The sequence below is a fragment of the Trachypithecus francoisi genome, unplaced genomic scaffold (assembly GCF_009764315.1).
Source record: "Trachypithecus francoisi isolate TF-2019V2 unplaced genomic scaffold, Tfra_2.0 Contig01436, whole genome shotgun sequence".
Classification (NCBI taxonomy): Eukaryota; Metazoa; Chordata; class Mammalia; order Primates; family Cercopithecidae; genus Trachypithecus; species Trachypithecus francoisi.
Window position 1 is genome coordinate 799,289 of NW_022681430.1, and position 22,858 is coordinate 822,146.

General features: G+C 41.0%; 1 protein-coding gene and 1 pseudogene across 7 annotated transcripts in view; one reads left to right on the forward strand and one right to left on the reverse strand.

Moving 5' to 3' along the window:
• Positions 1–22,858, reverse strand: part of CPEB3 (cytoplasmic polyadenylation element binding protein 3) — a 255,676-nt gene that overhangs the window by 79,152 nt on the left and 153,666 nt on the right. The window lies entirely within an intron of this gene.
• On the forward strand, positions 19,841–21,313 carry LOC117092032 (annotated as a pseudogene).

The following is a 22,858-nucleotide window of genomic DNA, read 5'->3' on the forward strand; positions in this document are numbered from 1 at the left end:
TGCAGTGAGCTGAGATCTGGCCACTGCACTCCAGCCCCGGCGACAGAGTGAGACTCCGTCTCAAAAAAAAAAAAAAAAAAAGTCAGAAAAACACATCTAATCTTTTCAGGTCATAATCAGCATTTTAAAGAAAAATAAAATTAAGGTTAAAAATAAATTGGCCAGGCATGGTGACTCACATCTGTAGTCCTAGCATTTTGGGAGGCCAAGGCAGGAGGATTGCTTGAAGCCAGGAGTTCAAGCCCAGCCTGGACCCCATCTCTACTAACTAAATAAATAAGCAGACAGAAAGAAAATGTGAGTAAGAGGAATACAGAAAAAGAGGATACAGGGGCTAGACATTTGGGCAGTGTCTAAGTGCTCCATTTAGAAATGTGGGGGAAGGCCGGGTGTGGTGGCTCACACCTGTAAATCTAGCACTTTGGGAGGCTGAGGCAGGTGAATCACCTGAGGTCAAGAGTTCGAGACCAGCCTGGGCAATATGGTGAGACCTATCTCCACTAAAAAATACGAAAAATTAGCCAGATGTGGTAGCACACACCTATAATCCCAGCTACTTGGGAGGCTGAGGCATGAGAATAGCTTGAGCCTAGAAGGTGGAGGTTGCAGTGGGCCAAGACTGTGCCATTGCACTCCAGCCTGGGCAGCAAAGCGAGACTGTCTCAAAACAAACAAAGAAATGTGGGGAAAGAGAGTTTCAGATAAAAGGAAGTACTAAGGCCCCCAGAGGCCTCAGTTGTCTTGTTCAAAGAAGAGCAAAGTAGTCAGTGTGGCCATAGTGGGTAAGGGAGAGAATGATAGGAGATAATGTTAGAAAACACCCAAAATTCAACAGATGAGACCTAAGAGAAAAAGATTTAAAACACTTCAAGTACAAGACTCATACCAATGTGGCCCGTGGCTTCTTCAAGAGTACACTATACGCCAAACACAGAAGCAAAAAGGTAAGTTCACAACCACAACATAACATTTATCTGACTTGAAACTAAGCACAACATTTGATACACATGTCCAAACTGGCAAAAACTGCATAAAGAAAATTGCTTTGGGAAGCCAAATAATAGCAAATCTGGAGTCATTAATATTTTCATTTATTTTAACTGTGGTTAAGTAACCTTCACAAAATTTATCCTACAGAAAATAATCTGAAAGAGAAGGCCATGTACAAAAATATATCAACAGAAGCGTCATTTCTAAAAGCCCTTCAGAAGCATCCAATCTTTTGGCTCCCCCGGGCCACACTTGAAGAAGAATTGTCTTGGGCCACACATACAATATAGTAACACTAATGATAGGTGATGCGCTTAAAAAAAAAAAAATCACACACAAAAAAATCATAATGCTTTAAGAAAGTATACAAATTTTTCCTGAGCTGCATGTGGCCTGTGGGCAACAGATTGGATAAGCTCAGTCTAGATGACCAAAAAGCAAGTCAGTTATGGTACAAACTCCTTGAAAGGTGGCCTCTTTAAAAATATGAAAATTGGGAACTAATTAAACTAAAGAGCTTCTACATAGCAAAAGAAACTATCAAAAGAGTGAACAGACAACCTGCAGAATGAGAGAAAATTTTTGCAAACTATGCATTTGACAAAGGTCTAATATCCAGCATCTATAAGGAACTTAAACAAATTTATAAGAAAAAAAAATAGCTCCATTAAAAAGTGGGCAAAGGACATGAACAGACACTTTTAATAAGAAGACACACATACAGCCAACAAACATAAGAAAAAAAGCTCAATATCACTGATCATTAGAGAAATACAAATCAAAACCACAATAAAATACCATCTCACTAGTCAGAATGGCTATTATTAAAAAGTCAAAAAATAACAGGTGCTGGCGAGGTTGCACAGAAAAAGGAACGCTTATACACTGCTGGTGGGAGTGTAAATTAGTTCAGCCATTGTGGAAAACAGTGTGGCAATTCCTCAAAGCCCTAAAAACAACTACCATTCAATCTAGCAAACCCATTACTGGGTATAAACTCAAAGGAACATAAATAGTTCTATTATAAAGATACATGCACATGTATGTTCACTGCAGCACCATTCCCAATAGCAAAGACATGGAATCAACCTAAATGCCTATCAATGGTAGACTGGATAAAGAAAACATGGTACATATATACCATGGAATAGTATGCAATCCTTAAAAAGAACAAGATCATGTCCTTTGCAGGAACACGGATGGAGCTGGAGGCTATTATCCTTAGCAAAGGAGTGAACAGAAAACCAAATACCACATGTTCTCACTTATACATGGGAGCTAAATGATGAGAACACATGGACACATAGAGGGGAACAACAGACACTGGCACCTATCAGACGGTGGAGGGTGGGAGGAGGGAGAGGATCAGGAAAAATAATTAATGGGCACTAGGCTTAATACCTGGGTGACCAAATAATCTATATAACAAACCCCCATGACCTACACAACAAAAAGACTGGAAGGAGATAGAAAACTGATGATGGTTGGTTCTGCTGGGATGGTTCTGCTGTTCTGCTGGGATTATTCTTATTGTTTATAAAATAACATGTTCAAAGAGAACCAGATTGCTTTGTTCTGGTTCTACTACTTCATTATAATACTAAGGTCTAGACTTAGAATAACAATAGAAAATACTGGGATCATGTAACTGACAAGAGGGCCTTCATATCTACTCTCTCTGGGAGACTAGATCAATTCAGGAGAGAAAAAAAAAATCCTTCAAGGCTCTTTCTTCCATTTTTCTTCCACCTCACAACATCCCTGTTGGGCATGGTAGCTCACGCCTGTAATCCCAACAATTGGGAGGCTGAACTGAGAGGATCACTTGAGCCCAGGAGTTTGAGAATAGCCCAGGCAACAGAGCAAGACCCTGTCTCCACAAAAAATAAAAATAAAAAATAAGCCAGGCATGGTAGTGAGTGCAGCTACTCAGGAGGCTAAGGCAGGAGGATTGCTTGAGCTCAGGAAGTCAAGGCTGCAGTGAGCCATGATTGTACTACTGCACTCTAGCCTGGGTGATGGAGTGTGGCCCTGTCTTCCAAACAAACAAACAAAAAACAAATTACAGCCACACTTCCTTCATTTCTCCAAATACCCAAAAGACTTTTTTCATACTTAGTTCTCCCTGTATGATAGTCCTCTGTTTGGAATTTGCTTCCCTACATGTTCTAGCTAACTCCTCAATTTTCAAGTCTGCTTAAATGCCATTTTCTCAAACTCTCTCCATACTCCCAATCTAAACTGATGCCCCCTTTTTAGAGTCTCTACTGCACTCTATTTTTCCTTCAGATAATTTATCAGTTTGTAATCATGTTTACTTTTGTGACTATCTGATTAATTTTTTTTTTTTTGAGGCGGAGTCTCACTCTGTCATCCAGGCTGGAGTGCAGTGGCCGGAACTCAGCTCACTGCAAGCTCCGCCTCCCAGGCCCACGCCATTCTCCTGCCTCAGCCTCCCGAGTAGCTGGGACCACAGGCGCCCGCCACCGCGCCCGGCTAATTTTTTTTTTTTTTTTTGTATTTTTAGTAGAGACGGGGTTTCACCGTGTTAGCCAGGATGGTCTCGACCTCCTGACCTTGTGATCCGCCCGCCTCAGCCTCCCAAAGTGCTGGGATTACAGGCTTGAGCCACCGCACCCGGCTAATCTGATTAATTTCTTATCTCCCCCATAGGAGATAAGAATACCTGTGAGGTCCAGGACCAAATCCTGAAAACAAACAATGTGACTTTTATGCCTTCCTTCGCCTTCCATGGTCTCAGTGGTGCTCTGAAGGGTAACAAGCATTTCCTTACTCGTGGTCCACAGACAAACTGATCCATAAGGCTCTGTATATCCTAAATGGGTCATTAAATGTCTTAATGGCCCTTGTGCTGAAAGAGCTGAAGTCTGCATGGCTTCCCACTCCGCTAGCTCAAAAACATGCAATGAGACAGTCCATGTATCTGGTCACCTGGCCATTCTTTCCCTTTGTGGCTTTTTTTTCTTTTTTTGCCACCAACTATGGTCTATCTATGTGAATATTAAACTCTCAACAATCCATTGAAAACAGTCATGCTTTTACAAACCCTACTTCAAATCAGCACCAAGGTAAATTTGCCGGATGAACAGATGATTCTATTTCATTACATATATACTATCTGAGAGAAAGGCTAAAGGGCTCAATAGTGGATGGTTCATGTTTTCCTTTCTAGTTACACATGAGCCTAATACAGCCAAACAAACTTTACCTAATGGCCAATGTGAAGTGACCTAAGAAAAATTATTATCAGCAAGAGGGGGCATTATTAAGAAGGCACCAAATAGTTTGAGGTGAACAATGTAGATATTCCTAACATTGGAATAACATCAAATTTCTTTAGGCTCTCCCCAAACAGGTCATCAACCTTCAGACTTTAGCTGAGAGCAAGATACAACAGGAGCTAACAGTCTAATAATTACTTATCTTCCCTGACCCCAATCACCAAGAAGGCAATCTGCTCTCTGAGGATGCAAGCCTGAGGACCAGAATTAGGAGATCAGATTCTCTTCTTGGCATAGCTCTCACTGGTCCATCTCAACACCTAACCTCAGCTATAAAATGAGGGCACCAGCACTAATATACTGCAATGTACTATATTTCTATATTTAATGCTGTTATTTTGGAGTGTACCAAGAGCTATCTGTGGAGGCTGTAGAGGTGCTAAACTCCATACTGCTCTGAACAACCCTAACATGCTTTTCAATTCTCAGTTAACAATTTAAGTAGGATGTTATAAAATACGGCATATACACAAAGAAGGCAGAAAAGAAGAATGCTGATCCAGAAACTATTAGACATAACATATAACTTAGAAAATAAAAATATTTAGCTTGGAAAGAGAAATTGATAGTCCTTTAAGTACCTAGAGTTAGATGTCACAATGATGATTTATTCTGTCTTACTTCATAAGACATCATTGACCAAGGAGTAAAGATTTCAGGGACGCATTTGACACAATAGAGGGAAACATTTAATAACTAACTAGGTCTACAAATATAAAGACTCTTCTGAAATAAACTGCGTCCCTTTGTCACTGGATGTCTCAAAGCAAAATGAGCAATTCTGTGGGCTATTTTGGAGCAGGAGTCAACATACGTTTTCTGTAAAGAGATGTGTGTGCCACACATAATTCCTTAAAGATGTAAAAAAAGATCCTTAAGCTCACAGGCCATACAAAAACAAGTAGTTTGCTGACCCTTGTTCTAGAGAAGCACTGTTTAACAGAAATGTAACACGACTCACATATGTAATTAAAAATTTTCCAGTATATATATTTTAAAAGGTAAAAAGAAACAGGTGAAGTTAATTTTAATATATTTTTAATCCAGCCAGGCGTGGTGGCTCAAACCTGTAATCCCAGCACTTTGGGAGGCCGAGACGGACGGATCACGAGGTCAGGAGATCGAGACCATCCTGGCTAACACGGTGAAACCCTGTCTCTACTAAAAACTACAAAAAACTAGCCGGGTGAGGTGGCGGCGCCTGTAGTCCCAGCTACCTGGGAGGCTGAGGCAGGAGAATGGCGTGAACCGGGAGGCGGAGCTTGCAGTGAGCTGAGATCCGGCCACAGTACTCCAGCCTGGGTGACAGAGCGAGACTCTGTCTCATATATATATATATTTTTTTTTTAATCCAATATCTCCATAAAGTTATTTTAACATGCAAACAAAATTATTAATGAGATTCTCTACATTTAAAAAAAAACTAAACCTTTGAAATGCAGTGTATATTTTACACATAAAACCATATCTCAAGTCAAACTAGTCACATTTCAAGTGCTCATTAGCTACATACAGTATCAAGTAGTTCTAGAAAAACTGTGCATTTCTTGAGAAACAGAAGAGATGACCTTCCAATCACTATTCAATTCTAACAACTCAAATCAATGAGGAAAAAATTGGACCAGCCTATAAACAAAACTGTGGCATCTGTCAAGCTACCTAAAAAAATAAAGCTGGATCCTTTCTCGTGCCTTACTCCAATATAAATTCCAGAACAAAACAAGATGTCAATGTAAAAAGTAAAGTAATACGAGCAACAACAAAAAGAAAACAACATGTGGCCAGGCGTGGTGGCTCACACCTGTATTCCCAGCACTTTGGGAGGCCGAGGCAGGCAGATCACGAGGTCAGGAGATCAAGACCATCCTGGCTAACACGGTGAAACCCCGTCTTTACTGAAAATACAAAAAATTAGCCAGGTGTGGTGGCGGGCACCTGTAGTCCCAGCTGCTCGGGAGGCTGAGGCAGGAGAATGGCATGAACCCGGGAGGTGGAGCTTGCAGTGAGCCGAGATCGCGCCATTGCACTCCAGCCTGGGCGACAGAGCGAGACTCCGTCTCAAAAAAAAAAAAAAAAAAGAAAGCAAACAACATGTGTAGTATTTTCTTATTGTTTTGCAGTGGGAAAAATCTCTTAAGGCATGTCATAAATATTCAGAAACCATAAAGAAGACATTAATAAATTTACTTATATAAAAATGTATAATGTTAGTACTACCAAAAAACATTAAAGAGAGTCAAAAAGTAAATGACAAATGGGGGGAAATATTTTAAACAGAGACCAAAGTGTGATACGGTTTAGGTCTGTGTCCCTGCCCAAAGCTCATGCTGAACTATAACCCCAAGCGTTGGAAGAGAGGCCTTGTGGGAGGTGATTGGATCATGGAGGCAGATTTCCCCCTTGTTGTTCTCGTAATAGTGAGTGAATTATCACAAGATTTGTTTGTTTATGAAAGTGTGTAGCACCACCCACTTTGCTCTCTCTTCCTCCTGTTCTGGCCATGTAAGACATTCCTCCTTCCTCTTTGCCTTCTGCCATGACTGTAAGTTTCCTGAGCCCCCACCCTAGTCATGCTTCCTGTAGAGACTGTGGAACTGTGAGCCAACTAAACCTCTTTTCTTTATAAATTACCCATTCTCAGGTAGTTCTTTATAGCAATGCAAGAATGAGCTAATACAAAGTGTTTTTTAAAACTCTTTTTTTGACCAGGTGCAGTGATTCACCCCTGTAATCCCAAGACTTTGGGAGGCTGAGGTGGGCAGATCACAAGGTCATGAGTTCAAGACCAGCCTGGCCAATATGGTGAAACCCGATTTCCACTAAAAATACAAAAATAAGCCAGGCATGGTGGTGTGCACCTGTAGACCTAGTTACTCAGGAGGCTGAGGCAGAAGAATCGCTTGAACCCAGGAGGCGGAGGTTGCAGTGAGCCGAGATCATGCCACTGCACTCCAGCCTGGGTGACAGAGTGAGAATGCATCTCAAAAAAAAACAAAAAAAAAAAGCTCTTTTTTTGTTTTGTTTTTTTTTGAGACAGAGTTTCACTCCGCCATCCAGGCTAGAGTGCATCCAAGCTGGAGTGCAGTGGCACAATCTCCACTCACTGCAACCTTTGCCTTCCGGGTTCATGCAATTCTCCTGCCTCAGCCTCCCGAGTAGCTGGGATTACAGACATGTACCATCACGCCCAGCTAATTTTTGTATTTTTAGTAGAGATGGGGTTTCACCATGTTGGCCAGGCTGGTCTCGAACTCCTGACCTCAGGTGATCCACTTGCCTCGGCCTCCCAAAGTGCTGGGATTACAGATGTGAGCCATTGCAAACGGCCCTAAAACTCTTCATATAAAAAGGAATGTTTACATTGCAGTGACAAAAGACTTAGATCACAACACTCAATTTCCTTTGAATATCTGCAAAGCCTTCTCAAGAAGGATGGGTACAAACCAGCCCAGACAGCAAAGATAACAACAAATACCTAACTCTTCAATGCCCAGACATCAATGAACATCCACAAGCATCAAGACCATTCAAGAAAACATGACCTCACCAAATAAACTAAATAAGGCGCCTAGGACCAATCCCAGAGTGACAGATAGTGACCTTTCAGACAGAGAATTCAAAAAACCTGTTTTCAGGAGCTGAATGAAATTCAAAATAACACAGAGAAAAATTGAGAATACTATCAAATACATTTAACAAAGGGATTAAAATATTTTTTAAAAATCAAGCAGAAATTCTGGAGTTGAAAATTTCAATTAACAAATTGAAGAATGAGGCCAGGCATGATGGCTCACACCTATAATCCCAGCACTTTGGGAGGCCAAGGTGGGCAGATCACTTCAGGTCAGGAGTTCAAGACCAGCTTGGCCAACATGATGAAACCCCATCTCTACTAAAAATACAAAAATTAGCCGGGCATGGTGGCGCACACCTGTAATCCCAGCTACTCAGGAGGTTGAGGCAGGAGAATCGCTTGAACCTGGGAGGTAGAGGTTGCAGTGAGCTGAGATTGCACCACTGCACTCCAGCCTGGGTGACAGAGCAAGGAATGAGAGAAGATCCAGCTTTATTTTTTTCCGTCTCAAAAAAAAAAAAAAAAATTGAAGCATGCATCACAGTCTCTCAATAGCAGAACTGATCAAGCAAAAGAATTAGTGAAATTGAAGACAGGCTACTTGAAAATACACAATCAGAGGAGAAAAAAGAAAAAAGAATGAAAAGAATGAAGCACACCTATAAGAACTAGAAAACAGCTTTGAAAGGGCAGATCTGAGTTATTGGCCTTAAAAAAGATGTAGAGAGAGAGGTTAGGGCAGAAAATTTACTCAAAGACATAGTAACAGAACTTCCCAAACCGAGAGAAAGGTAACAATATCCAAGTACAAGAAGGTTATGGAACACCAAGCAGATTTAACCCGAATAAGACTACCCCAAGACATTTAATAATCAAATTTCCAAAGGTCAAGGATAAAGAAAGCGTCCTCAAAACAGCAAGTGAAAAGAAACGACATACAATGGAGCTCCAATACGTCTGGCAACAGACTTTTCACTGGAAATCTTACAGGCCACAAAGGGCTTAAGGAAAAAACTTTTATCTTAGAATAGTATGTGCAACGAAAATATCCCTCAAACAAGAAGGAGAAATAAGGACTTGCGCAGACAAACAAAAGCTGAGAAATTTCAACACCTGATCTATCCTACAAGAAATTCTCAAGGAAGTTCTCCAATCTGAAAGAAAAGGACACTAATGAGCAATAAGAAATTATCCAAAGGTACAAAACTCACTAGTCAATACACAGAAAAATACAGACCATAACACTGTAATTGTGGTGTGTAAATGACTCATATCTTGAGTAGGAAGACTACAAGTTGAACCTATCAAAAATAATAACTATAACAACTTTTCCTGATATAGTACAACAAGATACAAACAATAAAAAGTTGAAAAGCTGGGGGGAATGCAGTTAAGGCACAGAGTTTTTTCTTTGCCTGTTAATTTATGCAATCAGTGTTTTCATCAGTTTGAAATGAGTTGTAAGGTGTTATTTACAAGCCTCATGGTAACCTCAAATCAAAAACAGATACATACAACAGATTCACATAAAATAAAAAGGAAGACAGAAAGGAGGTCAGGGAATCAGGAAAGAGGTTAAGGAGAGAGGGAGGGAGGGAGAGAAGACAACAAAACTAGAAAACAAATAACAAAATAGCAGTAGTAAATTCTTATCAATAATAATATTGAATGGATTAAAAAAAAAAAAAAGTTCCATCTGCTGCCTAGAAGAAATACACTTTACTTAAAAAGACACACACAGACTGAAAATAAAGGGATGGAAAAAGAAATTCCAAGCCAATGGAAATGAAAAAAGAACAGTAGGCTGGGCGCGGTGGCTCAAGCCTGTAATCCCAGCACTTTGGGAGGCCGAGACGGGCGGATCACGAGGTCAGGAGATCAAGACCATCCTGGCTAACACAGTGAAACCCCGTCTCTACTAAAACGAAGAAAAACTAGCCGGGCGAGGTGGCGGGCGCCTGTAGTCCCAGCTACATGGGAGGCTGAGGCAGGAGAATGGCATAAACCCGGGAAGCGGAGCTTGCAGTGAGCTGAGATCCCGCCACTGCACTCCAGCCTGGGTGACAGAGCGAGACTCCGTCTCAAAAAAAAAAAAAAAAAAAAAAAAGTCTTAAAACAAATGAAAATGAAAATGCAACATACCAAAACCTATGGGATCCAGCAAAAGCAGTACACTAAGAGGAACGTTTACAGCAGTAAAGGCCTGCATTTTAAAAAAAAAAAAAAAATGTAGAAAAACTGCAAATAAGCAACCTAGCAATGCATCTTAAAGAACTAGAAAAGCAGGCCGGGCGCGGTGGCTCAAGCCTGTAATCCCAGCACTTTGGGAGGCCGAGATGGGCGGATCACAAGGTCAGGAGATCGAGACCATCCTGGCTAACACGGTGAAACCCCGTCTCTACTAAAAATACAAAACTAGCCGGGGGAGGTGGCAGGCGCCTGTAGTCCCAGCTACCCGGGAGGCTGAGGCAGGAGAATGGCGTAAACCTGGGAGGCGGAGCTTGCAGTAAGCTGAGATCCGGCCACTGCACTCCCATCCAGGCAACAGAGCGAGACTCCGCCTCAAAAAAAAAAAAAAAAAAAAAAGAACTAGAAAAGCAAGCACAAACCAAACCCAAAATTAGTAGAAGAAATCAGAGATCAGAGCTGAAATAAATGAAACTGAAACAAGAAAATTATAAACAATTCAATAAAATGAAAAATTGGTTTTCTGAAAAGATAAAATCAACAAACCTTTAGCTAGGCTAACTCAGAAAAAAACAAGAGAAGATCCAAATAAATAAAATTAGAGTTTAAAAAGGAAATAACCGATACCTCAGAAATTCAAAGGATCATTAGAGAATACTATGAGCAACTATATGCCAATAAATTAGAAAACCTAGAAGAAACGGATAAATTTGTAGACACATACAACCTACCAAGATTGAACCACGAAGAAATTAAAAACTGAAATGGACCAATAACAATAAGATCAAAGCCATAATAAAGTCTCCCAGCAAAGAAAAGCTTGAGACCCGATGGTTTCACTGCTGAATTCCACCAAACATTTAAAGAACTAATACCAATCCCATTCAAACTATTCCAAAAAAAATAGAGAAGGGAGTATTTACAAACTCATTCTACAAGGCCAGTATTACCCTGACATCAAAACCAAAGACATGGCTGGGTGCAGTGTCTCATACCTGTAAACCCAGCACTTTGGGAGGCTGAGGTGGATGGATTGCTTGAGGTCAGGAGTTCAAGACCAGCCTGACCAATATGATGAAACCCCATCTCCACTAAAAATACAAAAATTAACCAGGTGTGGTGACGCATGCCTGTCATCCCAGCTACTCGGGAAGCTGAGGCATGAGAATTGCTTGAACCTAGGAGGCAGAGCAGTGAGTTGAGATCATGACACTGCACTACAGCCTAGGTGACACAGTGAGACTCTGTCTCAAAACAAAACAAAACAAAACCCAAAGACACATCAATAAAAGAAAATTGCAAACCAGTATCTCTGATGAACATAGATGCAAAAATCTTCAACCAAGTACTAGCAAACTAGCAAACTGAATTCAACAACACATTAAAAACATTGTTCATCATGATCATGTGGGATTCATCTCAGGAATGCAAGGATGGTTCAACATATGCAAATCAGTCAATGTAATACATCATATCAACAGAATGAAAGATAAAAACCATATTACTTCAATTGACACTGAAAAAGTATTTGATACAATTCAACATTCCTTCATAATAAAAACCCTAAAAAAACTGGGTATAGAAGGAACATATCTCAACACAATCACAGCTATATATGAAAGACCCACAGCTAGTATCATACTGAACACAGAAAGAAATGAAAGCTTTTCCTTTAAGATCTGCAACAAGACAAGAATGCTCACTTTCACCACTGTTACTCAACATAGTACTGGAAGTCCTATCGAGAGCAATCAGACAAGAGAAAGATATAAAGAGCATCCAAATTGGAAAGGAAGAACTCCAATTATCCTTGTTTGCATATTATATGATCTTTTAGAAAAACCTAAAGAAGGCCAGGCATGGTGGGTCACGCCTGTAATCCCAGCACTTTGGGAGGCCAAGGCAGCTGGATTATGAGGTCAGGAGTTTAAGACCAGCCTGGCCAAGATGGTGAAACCCTGTCTCTACTAAAAATACAAAAATATTAGCCGGGCATGGTGGTGGGCACCTGTAATCCCAGTTACTCAGGAGGCTGAGGCAGAGAATTGTTTGAACCCAGAAAGCGGAGGTTGCAGTGAGCCAAGATCGCCAATGCACTCTAGAGTGGGCAACACAGTAAGACTCTGTCTCCAAAAAAAAAAAAAGCAAAGAAAGAAAAACCTAAAGATGACACCAAAAAACTCTTAGAACTAATCAACAAATTCAGTAAAGTTGCAGGATACAAAATCAACATATAAAAATCAGTAGCATTTCTATATGTCAATATTGAACAATCTGAAAAAGAAATTTAAACAGTAATGATATTTACAATAGCCATACATAAAATTAAATATCTGGGAATTAATCAAAGAAGTGAAAGAGCTCTACAATGAAAACTATAAAACACTGATGCAAGAAATTGAAGAGGACACATCACACACAAAAAGGAAAGATAATTCCATGCTCATGGATTGGAAAAAACCAATATTGTTAAAATATCCATACTACCCAAAGCAATCTACAGATTCAATGTAATCCCTATCAAAATACCAATGACATCCTTCACAAAAATAGAAAAAAAAAAATCCTAAAATTCATATGGAATCATAAAAGACCCAGAACAGCCAAACTTATCCTGAGCAAGAAGAACAAAACCGGAGGACTCATATTCCCTGACTTCAAATTATACTACAGAGCTATAGTAACAAAAGCAGCAAGATACCAGCATAAAAACAGGCACATAGACTAATGGAATAGAATAGAGAACCCAGAAATAAATCCATACATCTACAGTAAACTCACTTTTGACAAAGGTGCCAAGAACATGTGTTGGGCAGAGGACAATCTCTTCAACAAATATTGCTGGGAAAACTAGATATCCATAGGCAGAAGAATGAAACTAGACCCCTATCTCTTGCCATATAAAAAAAAATTAAATCAAAATGAAACAAAAACTTCAAATTTTTTTTTCTCTTCTGAGATGGCCAAATAGGAAGAGCTCTGGTCTGCAGCTTCCAGCACGATCGACACAGAAAATGGGTGATTTCTGAATTTCCAACTGAGGTACCAGGTTCATCTCACTGGGACTAGTTGGACAGTGGGTACAGCCCACGGAGGGCAAGCCAAAGCAGGGCAGGGCATTGCCTCACCCAGGAAGTGCAAGGGGTCGGGGGATTTCCCTTTCCTAGCCAAGGGAAGCCATGACAGACGGTACCTGGAAAAAATGGGACACTCCTGCCCAAATACTGTGCTTTTCCAATGGTCTTAGCAAACGACATACCAGGAGATTATATCCCATGACTGGCTCGGCGGGTCCCATGCCCAAGGAGCCTTGCTCATTGCTAGTGCATCAGTCTGAGATTGACCTACAAGGCAGCAGCCTGGCAGGGGGAGGGGCATATGCCATTGCTGAGGCTTGAATAGGTAAACAAAGAGGCTGGGGAAGCTTGAACTGGGCAGAGCCCACCGCAGCTCTGCAAGGCCTGCTGCCTCTGTAGACTCCACCTCGCGGGGCAGGGCATAGCTGAACAAAAAGGCAGCAGAAACTTCTGCAGACTTAAACATCCCTGTCTGACAGCTCTGAAGAGAGCAGTGGTTCTCCCAGCATAGTTTGGAGAACGGACAGACTGCCTCCTTAAGTTGTCCCTGACCCACCTGTAGCCTAACTGGGAGACACCTCCCAGTAGGGGCCGACTGACACCTCATACAGCCAGATGCCCCTCTGGGACAAAGCTTCCAGAGGAAGGTTCAGGCAGCAATATTTGCTGTTCTGCAATATTTGCTGTTCTGCAGCCTCCACTGGTGATACCCAGGCAAACAGAGTCTAGAGTGGACCTCCAGCAAACTCCAACAGACCTGCAGCTGAGGGACCTGACTGTTAGAAGGAAAACTAACAAATAGAAAGGAATAGCATCAACATCAACAAAAAGGACATCCACACAAAAAAACCCCATCTGTAGGTCACCAACATCAAAGACCAAAGGTAGATAAAATCACAAAGATGGGGAGAAACCAGAGCAGAAAAGCTGAAAATTTTTAAAGCCAGTGTATCTTCTCCTCCAAAGGATCGCAGCTCCTCACCAGCAATGGAACAAAACTGGACAGAGAATGACTTTGACAAGCTGACAGAAGTAGGCTTCAGAAGGTTGGTAATAACAAACTTCTCCAAGCTAAAGGAGGATGTTCGAATTCATCACAAGGAAGCTAAAAACCTTGAAAAAAAGATTAAACGAATGGCTAACTAGAATAAACAGTGTAGAGAAGACCTTAAATGACCTGATGGAGCTGAAAACCATGGCACGAGAACTACGTGATGCATGCACAAGCTTCAATAGCCGATTCGATCAAGTGGAAGAAAGGGTATCAGCGATTGAAGATCAAATTAATGAAATAAAGCAAGAAGAAAAGTTTAGAAAAAAAAGAGTAAAAAGAAACAAACAAAGCCTCCAAGAAATGTGGGACTATGTGAAAAGACCAAATCTACATTTGATTGGTGTACCTGAAAGTGATGGGGAGAATGGAACCAAGTTGGAAAACACTCTTCAGGATATTATCCAGGAAAACTTCCCCAAGCTAGCAAGGCAGGCCAACATTCAAATTCAGGAAACATAGAGAATGCCACAAAGATACTTATCGAGAAGAGCAAACCCAAGACACATAATTGTCAGATTCACCAAGGTTGAAATGAAGGCAAAAATGTTAAGGGCAGCCAGAGAGAAAGGTCAGGTTACCCACAAAGGGAAGCCCGTCAGACTAACAGCGGATCTCTTGGCAGAAACTCTACAAGCCAGAAGAGAGTAGGGGCCAATATTCAACATTCTTAAAGAAAAGAATTTTCAACCCAGAATTTCATATCCAGCCAAACTAAGCTTCATAAGTGAAGGAGAAATAAAATCCTTTATAGACGAGCAAATGCTGAGCTATTTTGTCACCACCAGGCCTGCCTTACAAGAGCTCCTGAAGGAAGCACTAAACATGGAAACGAACAACCGGTACCAGCCACTGCAAAAACATGCCAAATTATAAAGACCACCAACGTGAGGAAGAAACTGCATCAACTAAAAGGCAAAATAACCAACGGACATCATAATGACAGGATAAAATTCACACACAACAATATTAACCTTAAATGTAAATGGGCTAAATGCCCCAATTAAAAGACACAGACTGGCAAATTGGATAAAGTGTCAAGACCCATCAGTCTGCTGTATTCAGGAGACACATCTCACATGCAGAGAGACACACATAGGCTCAAAATAAAGGGATGAAGGAAGATCTACCAACCAAATAGAAAGCAAAAAAAAGCAGGAGTTGCAATCCTAGTCTCTGATAAAACAGACTTTAAACCAACAAAGATCAAAAGAGACAAAGAAGGCCATTACATAATGGTAAAGGGATCAATTCAACAAGAAGAGCTAACTATCCTAAATATATATACACCCAATACAGGAGCACCCAGATTCATAAACCAAGTCCTCAGAGATTTAAAAGAGACTTAGACTCCCACACAATAATAATGGGAGACTTTAAGACCCCACTGTCAATATGAGACACATCAACGAGACAGGTTAACAGGGATATCCAGGACTTGAACTGAGCTCCGCACCAAGGAGACATAATAGACATGTACAGAACTCTCCACCCCAAGTTGACAGAATATACATTCTTCTCAGCACCACATCACACTCATTCCAAAATTGACCACACACTTGGAAGTAAAGCACTCCTCAGCCAATGTAAAAGAACAGAAGTCACAACAAACTATCTCTCAGACCACAGTGCAATCAAATTAGAACTCAGGACTAAGAAACTCACTCAAAACCGCACAACTAGGATGGAAACTGAACAACCTGCTCCTGAATGACTACTGGGTACATAACGAAATGAAGGCAGAAATAAAGATGTTCTTTGAAACCCAGAAGAACAAAGACACAACATACCAGAATCTCTGGGACACATTTAAAGCAGTGTGTAGAGGGAAATTTATAGCACTAAATGCCCACAAGAAAAAGCAGGAAAGATCTAAAATCAACACCCTAACATGACAATTAAAAGAACTACAGAAGCAACAGCAAACACATTCAAAAGCTAGCAGAAGGCAAGAAATAACGAAGATCAGAGCAGAACTGAAGGAGATAGAGACACAAAACACCCTTCAAAAAAATCAATGAATCCAGGAGCTGGTTTTTTGAAAAGATCAACAAAATTGATAGACTGCTAGCAAGACTAATAAAAAAGAAAAGAGAGAAGAATCAAATTGATGCAATAAAAAATGATAAAGGGGATATCACCACCGATCCCACAGAAATACAAACTACCATCAAAGAATACTATAAACACCCCTACGCAAATAAACTAGAAAATCTAGAAGAAATGGATAAATTCCTGCACACATACACCCTCCCAAGACTAAACCAGGAAGAAGCTGAATCTCTGAATAGACCAATAACAGGCTCTGAAATTGAGGCAATAATTAATAGCCCACTAACCAAAAAAAGTCCAAGACCAGACGGATTCACAGCCGAATTCTACCAGAGGTACAAAGAGGAACTGGTACCATTCTTTCTGAAAGTATTCTAATCAATAGGAAAAGAGGGAATCCTCCCTAACTCATTTTATGAGTCCAGCATCATCCTGATACCAAAGCCTGGGAGAGACACAACAAAAAAAGAGAATTTTAAACCAATATCCCTGATGAACATGGATGCAAAAATCCTCAATAAAATACTGGCAAACTGAATCCAGCAGCACATCAAAAAGCTTATCCACCACGATCAAGTTGGCTTCATCCCTGGGATGCAAAGCTGGTTCAACATATGCAAATCAATAAACATAATCCATCACATAAACAGAACCAACAACAAAAACCACATGATTATCTCAATAGATGCAGAAAAGGCCTTTGACAAAATTCAACAGCCCTTCATGCTAAAAACTCTCCATAAACTAGGTATTGATGGAACATATCTCAAAATAATAAGAGCTATTTATGAAAAACCTACAGCCAATATCATACTGAATGGGCAAAAACCGGAAGCATTCCCTCTGAAAACTGGCACAAGACAGGGATGCCCTCTCTCACCACTCCTATTCAACATAGTGTTGGAAGTTGTAGCCAGGGCAATCAGGCAAGAGAAAGAAATAAAGGTTATTCAATTAGGAAAAGAGGAAGTCAAATGGTCCCTGTTTGCAGATAACATGATTGTATATTTAGAAAACCCCATCATCTCAGCCCCAAACCTCCTTAGCTGATAAGCAACTTCAGCAAAGTCTCAGGATACAAAATCAAAGTGCAAAAATCACAAGCATTCCTATACACCAATATCAGACAAACAGCCAAATCATGAGTGAACTCTCATTCACAACTGCTACAAATAAAATACCTAGGAATCCAACTTACAAGGGATGTGAAGGACCTCTTCAAGAGGAACTACAAACCACTCAACTAAATAAAAGAGGACACAAACAAATGGAAGAACATTCCATGCTCATGGATAGGAAGAATCAATATCATGAAAATGGCCATACTGCCCAAGGTAATTTATAGATTCAATGCCATCCTCATCAAGCTATTAATGACTTTCTTCACAGAACTGGAAAAAACTACTTTAAAGTTCATATGGAACCAAAAATGAGAATGCATAGCTAAGACAATCCTAGGCAAAAAGAACAAAGCTGGAGTCATCATGCTACTTGACTTCAAACTATATACAAGGCTACAGCAACCAAAACAGCATGGTACTGTTACCAAAACAGATATATAGACTAATGGAATAGAGCAGAGGCCTCAGAAATAACACCACACATCTACAACCATCTGATCTTTGACAAACCTGACAAAAACAAAATATGGGGAAAGGATTCCCTATTTAATAAATGGTGCTGGGAAAACTGGCTAGCCATACATAGAAAGCTGAAACTGGATCCCTTCCTTACACCTTATACAAAAATTAATTCCAGATGGATTAAAGACTTAAATGTTAGACCTAAAACCATAAAAACCCTAGAAGAAAACCTAGGCAATACCATCCAGGACATAGGCAATAAAAGGTATTTATTTATTGGCAAGGACTTCATGACTAAAACACCAAAAGCAATGGCAACAAAAGCCAAAATTGACAAATCAGATCTAATGAAACTAAAGAGCTTCTGTACAGCCAAAGAAACTACCATCAGAGTGAGCAGGTAACCTACAGAATGTGAGAAAATTTTTGCAATCTATCCATCTGACAAAGGGATCATATCCAGAATCTACAAAGAACTTAAACAAATTTACAAGAAAAAAACAACCCCATCAAAAAGTGGGCAAAGGATATGAACAGGCACTTCTCAAAAGAATACATTTATGCAGCCAACAGACACATGAAAAAAATGCTCATCATCACTGGTCATCAGAGATATGCAAATCAAAACCACAATGAGATACCATCTCACACCAGTTAGAATGGCAATCATTAAAAAGTCAGGAAACAATAGATGCTGGAGAGGATGTGGAGAAATAGGAACGCTTTTATACTGTTGGTGGGAGTGTAAACTAGTTCAACCATTGTGGCAGACAGTGTGGCGATTCTTCAAGGATTTAGAACTAGAAAGACCATTTGACCCAGTGATCCCATTACTAAATACCCAAAGGATTATAAATCTTGCTACTATAAAGACACATGCATACGTATGTTTACTGCGGCACTATTCACAATAGCAAAGACTTGGAACCAATTCAAATGTCCATCAATGATAGACTGAATTTAAAAAATGTGGCACATATACACCATGGAATATCATGCAGCCATAAAAAAGGATGAGTTCATGTCCTTTGCAGGGACATGGATGCAGCTGGAAACCATCATTCTGAGTGAGCAAACTATCACAAGGACAGAAAACCAAACACCGCATATTCTCACTCATAGGTGGGAATTGAACAATGAGAACACTCGGACACAGGGCGGGGAACATCACACTCCAGGGCCTGTCGTGGGGTTGGGAGCAGGGGGAGGGATAGCATTAAGAGAAATACCTATTGTAAATGATGAGTTAATGGGTGCAGCAAACCAACCTGGCACATGTATACCTATGTAACAAACCTGCACGTTGTGCACATGTACCCTAGAACTTAAAGTATAATAATAAAAAAAAAACTTCAAATTAATACCTCAAACTATGAAACTACTAAAAAAAATGCTAGGACAAACATACAAACAAACAAAAAAAACATTGAGGAAAATCTCCAAGACATTGGTCTGGACACAAAAATTACTTGAGTAATATCCCACAAGCAAAGGCAACCAAAGCAAAATGGACAAATGGGATCACATCAAGTTAAAAAGTTTCTGCACAGCAAAGGAAACAGTCAACAAAGTGAAGAGACAACCCACAGAATGGGAAAAAATAGTTACAAACTGTCAATCTAACAAGGGATTCATAATATATAAAGAGCTCAAACAACTCAATAGGAAAAAAAAAAACCTAACAATCTGATTTAAAAATGGGCAAAAGAGAGTTTCTAAGGATCATGTCTGAGAGTGAGTATTTCTTTTCTTTTTTTTTTTCCTAAGGCAGAGTCTTGCTCTGTCGCCCAGGCTGGAGTGCAGGGGCACGATTTCGGCTCACTGTAAAGTCTCCCTCCCAGATTCAAGCAATTCTCCTGCCTCGGTCTCCTGAGTAGCTGGGGTTACAGGCGTGGGCCACCACGCCCAGCTAATTTTTGTATTTTTAGTAGAGATGGGGTTTCACCATGTTGATCAGGCTGGTCTCGAACTCCTGACCTCGTGATCTGCCCACCTCGGCCTCCCAAAGTGCTCACCCAGTTGAGATGGAGCCTGAAGGCATCATTGAGAGAAACTGGAATGAGATTGTTGACAGTTTTGATGATAGGAACCTCTTGGAGTTCCTCCTCCATGGCATCTATGCCTATGGTTTTGAGAAGTCCTCTGCCATCCAGCAGCGAGCCACTCTTCTTGTATCAAGGGTTATGATGTGATCACTCAAGCCCTATCTGGGACTGGGAAAATGGCCACTTTTGCCATATACATTCTGCAGTAGATTGAATTAGATCTAAAGACTACCCAGGCCTTGGTTCTAGCACCCACTTGATAATTGGCTCAAAAGATAGAGAAGGTGGTCATGACACTAGGAGACTACATGGGTGCCTCCTGTCATGCCTGTACTGGGGGCACCAATGTGCGTGCTGAGGTGCAGAAACTGCAGGTGGAAGTTCCCCACATCATCGTGGGTATCCCTGGTCACGTGTCTGATATGCTTAACCAGAGATACCTGTCTCCCAAATACATCAAGATATTTGTACTGGACGAAGTCGATGAAATGTTAAGCCATGGATTCAAGGACTCAATCTATGATATATTTCAAAAGCTTAACAGCAACACTCAGGTGGTTTTGCTATCAGACACAAGGCCTTCAGATGTGCTTAAGGTGACCAAGAAGTTCATGAGGGACCCCATTTGGATTCCTGTCAAGAAGGAGGAGTTGATCCTGGAGGGGATCCACCAATTCTACATCAATGTGGAACATAAGGAGTGGAGGTTGAGCACATTGTGTGACTTATATGAAACCGTGACTGTCACCCAGGCAGTCATCTTCATCAACACTGGAAAGAAGGTAGACTGGCTCAGCCGGGCGCAGTGGCTCACGCCTGTAATCCCAGCACTTTGGGAGGCCGAGGCAGGCAGATCACGAGGTCAGGAGATTGAGACCATCCTGGCTAACACAGTGAAATCCCATCTCTCCTAAAAATACAAAAAGAAATTAGCCGGGCGTGGTGGCAGGCACCTGTAGTCCCAGCTACTCGGAGGCTGAGGCAGGAGAATGGCATGAACCCAGGAGGTGGAGCTTGCAGTGAGCCGAGATCTCACCACTGCACTCCAGCCTGGGTGACAGAGCAAGACTCTGTCTCAAAAAAAAAAAAAAAAAAAAAAAAAAGAAAGTGGTTTGGCTCACTGAGAAGATGCATGCTTGGGACTGCCATGCATGGAGATATGGACCAAAGGAATGAAATGTGATCATGAGGGAGTTTTGTTCTGGCTCTCACAGAGTATTGATTAGCACTGACCTGCAGCCAGAAGCACTCATGTGCAGCAGGTTTCTTTAGTTATCAACTGTGACCTTCCCACCAACAAGGAAAACTGTATCCACAGAATCGGTTGAGGTGGACAGTTTGGCCATAAGAGTGTGGCTATTAACATGGTGACAGAAGACAACAAGAGGACTCTTTAAGAAACTGAGACCTTATACAACACCTCCATTTAGCAGATGGCCCTCAATGTTGCTGACCTCATCTGAGGGGCTATCCTGCTACCTAGCCCCAGCCAGGATTCAATCTTGGGAAACTGAGGAACAGCAGGAGGCAGAAGGAAAGACAGCCAAGAGATGTACATCTTGTAATTTTTTTCTTTGAATACATGTCACTTTTTGAGGAAAAAAAAAGGAGTGGGGGTAAAAGATCTGAACAGGCATTTCTCAAAAGACGACATACAAATGGCAAAGAGATATATGAAAAAGTGCTCAATATTACTGATTGTCAGCGAAAGGCAGATCAAAACTACAATGTGATATCATCTCACCACAGTTAAAATGTTTTTTATCCAAAAGACAGGCAATAACAAATGCTGGTGAGGATGTGAAGAAAAGGGAACACTTGTGTGCTGTTGGTGGGAATATAAATTAGTATAGCCACTATGAAGAACAGTATGGAGGTTCCTCAAAAAACTAAAAATAGAGCTACCACATGATCTATCAACCGTACTGCTAGGTATATAACCAAAAGAAAGGAAATCAGTATATCAAAGAGATAGATACCTGTACTCCCATGTTTGTTGCAGCACTATTCACAATAGCCAGGATTTCAAAACAACCTTTATCCATTTGTCGACAGATGAATGGATAAAGAATATGTGGTACATGACTAGGCACTGTGGCTCACGCCTGTAATTCCAGCACTCTGGGAGGCTGGGGCAGGTGGATTACCTGAGGTCAGGAGTTTGAGACCAGCCTGACCAACATGAAGAAACTCCATCTTTACTAAAAATGCAAAATTAGCCGGGCATGATGGCACATGCCTGTAATCCCAGCTACTTGGGAGGCTGAGGCAGGAGAATCTCTTAAACCCCAGAGGTGGAGTTTGCGGTAAGCCAAGATTGTGCCATTGCACTCCAGCTTAGGCAACAAGAGTGAAACTCCATCTCACCAAAAAAAAAAAAAAGAATATGTGGTACATACACACAGTGGAGTGGTATTCAGACATAAAAAAAAAAGTCCTGTCATCTGCAACAATATGGATGGAACTGGAGGACATTATGTGTTAAAAAAAAATAAGCCAGGCACAGAAAGACAAACTTCCCATTTATGAGAGCTAAAAATCAAAACAATTGAACTCATAATGACAGAAAATAGAATGACGTAAGTTACCAGAGGCTGGAAAGAAGGTGGGGGTGGGTGGGTAAAAGTGGGCATGGTTAATGCGTACAAAAACTTAATTAGATGGAATGAATAAGATCTGGTCTTTGACAGTAAGACAGGGTGACTACAGTCAACAATAATCTACTGCATATTTTTTTTTTTTTTGAGAAGGAGTCTCGCTCTGTCTCCCAGGCTGGAGTGCAGTGGCACGATCTCGGCTCACTGCAAGCTCTGCCTCCCAGGTTCACGCCATTCTCCTGCCTCAGCCTCCCGAGTAGCTGGGACTATAGGCACCTGCCACCATGCCCGGCTAATTTTTTGTATTTTTTTAGTAGAGACAGGGTTTCACCGTGTTAGCCAGGATGGTCTTGATCTCCTGACTTCGTGATCCACCCGTCTCAGCTTCCCAAAGTGCTGG